This window comes from Gavialis gangeticus, unplaced genomic scaffold (genome assembly GCF_001723915.1).
Source record: "Gavialis gangeticus isolate Ggan-Ray unplaced genomic scaffold, GavGan_comp1, whole genome shotgun sequence".
Taxonomy (NCBI): Eukaryota; Metazoa; Chordata; order Crocodylia; family Gavialidae; genus Gavialis; species Gavialis gangeticus.
In genome coordinates, this window is record NW_017729032.1 from 97,684,408 (window position 1) to 97,689,491 (window position 5,084).

A 5,084-nucleotide genomic window follows, 5' to 3' on the forward strand; every position below is an offset into this window, starting at 1 on the left:
GATGAAGGCTTCAGTGGATGAGTAAACCCTGTTGTCTTGCATTCCGTTGCCACTGGACATCAGAAAAGCAAAGGTGCTTCACCAGCCTGCTCTGGACCAATCAAGGCCCCTGACAAAGATCCTCACTGATGGACAGGAGCTGGAGAATGTTGAACATTTTACATAGCTTGGCAGCCAACTCTCAAAGAAGGCCAGCATCAACGAGGAGATCCAATATAGGATCCAATGTGCCAGTTCTGCTTTCAGATGACTGAATCATTGTGTTCAATAATCTCAACAACAGGACAGGAACAAAACTCCTACTACACAAGGTGGTGATAATCCAAACTCTTCTGTATGGCTGTGAAGCTTGGGTGACCTACAGGAACCACCTGAAAAGCCTGGAATGCCATCACCAGCACTACCTCTGGAAGATCACTGGCATAAAGTGGCAAGATCATTGCACAGATGCCAGTGTCCCCACCAATGCCAACACCACCAGTATGGAAGCATTGTTTATGTAGCATCCATTGTTGTGAACAGGGCATTATGTGTGCATGTCTGATATATGTATGCCAGAACAACTGCTATACTCCCAACTCAGCCAAGGACAAAGGACACATGGGGGCCAGAGGAAATGCTTCACAGACATCCTAAAGTCAAACATTAAGTGTGGCACTTACACCAAAAATTAGGGAAAACTAGCCCAGGACAGGGCTGCATGGAAGTGGCCTGTAAGAAAAGAAACATCTTACTTTGAGACAGGTCTGGCCCTGGAAGCAGGAAAATGACAGAAACAGAAAGAAAGGAAATAAGACTGAGAAATCTGTGGTCTGACCCTCCCTTTAACCACCACATAAGGTATTTGCCAAAGAGTCTGTGGCTCTAGGATCAGCTTTCTTAGCCAGCAATGGACTCATTTACAACCTTTTACTTGACCCATGGGAGCGATTAGCCTCAACCATGAGGGATCACCAACAACAATATCAGCTCCCCGCCTCCCCCAACATTTTTATTATTTAAAAGTTAGTTTTGCAAAATATCAATCTTTTCAAAAAAAAAAATCAAATGAAATTTTTTTTTTTTTTTTCAGCTTGTCTGCAATTCACTTTCTGAGCAAAATCTGAGACAAGAATGAACCCAGGATACAGGAAGTATTTACCTTGGCTTGTTCTAAAGCAGTGGTGCTCAAACTTTTGGCCCCATGGGCCACATGTAAGACAGGGCTGGTCCAGAGGCTGAATCATGCCCACCACTGCTTTCATGTGGCTCTGCACACCCAAATTAGGCTCCATATCACCCTCACATGGTGGGTTAGGTCATGCCACCCCCACACACTGGGATCAGGCCCTGGGGCCTTGTGCTGCCCCACGTGCCAAGATCGGCCCCTGAGGCCCCATACCACTCCCACCCGCTCACCAGAATTGGTCCCTAGGGCCCCACACCCTTTCTGTCCAGCCCTGGCCACTTGGATCCAATTTCACAACACCTCTGCTAGGCCCCATGTGCCAGGATTAAATCCCAGGACTCTGTGTACCAGGGTCAGGTCCTAGAGGCCTGCAGCACTGTACCCAGTCCTACACATAGGAATTGGGCCTCGCATTGCCCTGCATGCCCCATCTAGCACACAGGACCATGCTGTATGGCCCTTGGGGTTCCCCACAGGCCAGAAGTTTGGCAGCTGGGGAGTGGTACCTCCACCACCAACATTTTGGACCCATGGGGAGCCCCATAGGCCACCCTATTACACCATAGGTAACCATACTTGAATGTTGCATCCCCCCTCTTTTGCACCTCTTCTCCATATAGAGTTGGTAAAGGGGCTACTTCACTCTGCTCATAGAGGTCCTTGACCCTAATCTCAGTTGTTTTCTGGTGCTACCAGCATTCAAATAATTCTGATGTTAAAACTAAAAATACTATTTAGCCAGGGTCACGATATTTGATTATTCATGTAAATCCATGGGTCATGAAAAAACCATGACCTCAGTTGATGATCTTACTTGCACCATGTTGAGGTGAGACAAGCAAGCAGGAAGGAAACATTTTCATCCTTAAGCCTTAGGGACTTTGCATTGTTGTAGCTACATGGATATCCAGCACATTCTCCCTCAGCCACTACTACTTAACTAAATACATCTGCTATGTGCACAAGGTGGTTGCATCACTTGTTTCAAACTTGGGCAAGGTGTACTGTGTCATGGAGTGGGGCCTAGGAGCGGCCGTGATCCCGCTAGCGCCCCCTTGCCGTGCCAATTAGGAGATCCAGCACCCTCTTATTCTCGCCAGCCACATCTTTGATCTTTTATGATTTAATATGGGAGGCTGCCTTTGATCTCCTGGTATCTATGGGTGACTTGGTGCACCCCCAGCCTTATGGGCTATGCGTGCCTCCTACCTCCCCTTTAGCACACCCCAAGCCTCGCAGTTATTCCGGACGTTTTTGTGTCTCTGATCTACACCCTCTCCGGGCCTTAACCCGCGCGCCCTGCCCTCTCCGGGCTCCTGCTCACGCGCTCTTCTCCTCCTGGCCCCGATCCGTACGTTCGCCTTTCTCCAGGCTTCACTCGCATGCCTGCCCCTCTCCGGGACCCTTAACCACGCGCTCGCCCTTCCCCGGGGCATCTATACAAAACCGGTGCCGCTCCAATCTTATGCTAGCCCTCCCCGGGCTTCACTCTTATGAGCTAGCCCTCCCTGGGGCCTATGCCACGCGCTTCCCGTGCTCGCCCTCGCTGTGGCCGGTGTCCGTGCCTCTCACGCTCTGGCCCTTCCTGTGGCCTGTGTCTGCGCCAAACCGCACCCGGGGCTCAGGTGGCACACAGCCGTGCCTGGTCCCCTGACCCTTCTCGGGGTCCTTATGCCACGCGCCTCTTGCGCTCTTGCCCTCGCTGGGGTCTGTGTCCACACTACTCGCGCCCGTGGCTCTCTCCAAGCCTGCATGCCAGCCCTGTCTCGGGCTTTCACCAGCACCAGGGCTCAGGTGGCACACAGCCATGCCTGGCCCCCTGACCCTTCTCAGGGTCCTATGCCCTCACTGGGCCGAGCACCGCCCTCACGGGCTGGGGTCTCAACCCCACACCACACCGGTGCCAAGCCACCATGCCTTCAGGCACTGTTCTGTGCCCCAAACAGGGCACCCAGGAACTCCCAGACTACTGGGGAGCTCCTGTGAGGCCTTCTCACACCCCTACAGCCTCACCTGGTCCTCCGGAGATATACACAACTGAACCATAAGCCAACCGGCTATAACAAAACAATAAGCCTACCGGCTACACCAAAAAGTCCAGGCCCGCCTGGCTCTCTTGCCAAAGCCTCCCAGTCAGGCTTCTCTTCACCCTGACCATCATGCAGCCCTCTGGGTGCTCAGGCTGCACTGCTCAGCTTAGCTCTCCTGCAGAGCTCCTACACCTCAGGCTGCCAGAAGAGAACTCTTAGCCAGGCTCCAGCCTGGCTGTTTATAAGGGCCCAGCCCGGCCCCCTTCTGGTCACCTGGCCAACCTGGTTGCTCCAGCAACCAGCACCTGAGCTGCCCTGGCAATTAGCAGAGGCCCTAATCCCTATTTAGGCACGGGGCACCCGAGTGCCCCTGTGACATACTGTTAACACCCCTACCCCTAAAAACGCATAGAAGCAGAGCCGCATTGGTGCACAAATCCACTTGATAAATATCCCTGTAATTTCAAGAAATGGACTGTGTGTGATGGAGAGTGAAGCAGGATGTCTCTGATATTTTCTGGTGCCAGAAATAAATGTATAAAGTAGCATGCATTTCCCCTTCAGAAACCGGGTAAATCTTTTCTACAGTATAATGAAATAGTCCGCATTTGACCTTCAGACGGCTATATGATCATCTCAATGTCATATGTGTTTGGTTAAAAAGAAAGGACAATTCAAAGCATGGCATTGCTACCTAAGAGCTTTCATGGTGGTCTCAAATAAATGTAATGATATTAATTAGTAAAGAGATAACGTGAACTTTAAAGAGGATTCATATTGAGCTTGCTCAATCAGTTAAGGCACAGCATTAATTTCCTATTTTGTAATTGAAAATTCCAGAATCATTAGTAGCAAACAAATGACTCACTTAAATGGTCTGGTATGATAAGGAATGAGAGCACTTTCAGAGACAAGACAGCCAGCTGAACACATTTCCTACTCTATGTCAGGCTGTGGACTCAAACATAGGACCTTGGCCTAGTAGTATTGCTACTCATCCAGGCCAGCCACCACATAGCTAGTCTGCCAGGCTGGTCAAGACTAGCCTGAAGCTTCCAATAGGACTTAACCCTCCATCCACTCCCTGTCACTGAAGTGACTGGCCAGAGTCAACTGACCCTCCACTTCCCCCATGTAAATCTGTGAACCAGAACAGGAAGTGCTCAAATGACAAGGTTCAACCTGAACCTAGATTGACTTGCTGGCCACATTGACTCCTTTATTGACTCTGCTGTCTGAGAGATTTCCCAGATCTTGACTCAGCTCACTCCTAGACCCCTCTTAGCTTGACCTCCTGGCTTTCTGACCTGGTTTGTCCTCACATTATGCTCATCCATCCCGACTCTGGTTAGTGCCTTGATCCCTAAGTGGCTCCAGACCCAGTTGCCCATGTCCTGACATGACACCCTAATTGTGAGCCATTCTTGGTGTACAATTCAATGTGTAAATTGTCCTAAACTTGAGAGCATTTAGTTTTTCTCTAAAGCTACCCATTCTCATACTTCTCTTTTAGAAAATTGTGGTGACTTGAGAGTTACATTAATAACAATGGGGCCTACACCAATGTACATTTTTGGAGAAACTAGCATCACTAAATAAGTTTTGTCTTGCTGGTATACTAGAAAATTAGTATATGTCTTGCTGGACTTCTCTAGTATACAAGTAACCAACAGCCTTAACCTTTTAAATATAAATTACAGCTTTTATAATTAACTGATCACCCGGGATCCTAGTTTTCTCTGATAAAAAAAATTCCCAATTTTCAAATTAAAAAAAGCCCACCCCAAATCCACATTTTACATGATTAAAATGAAACACCACTAATATACAGGTTTCCCTCACTTTATACAGATTATGTATGTGCAAATTCACTCTTACGCGATGAC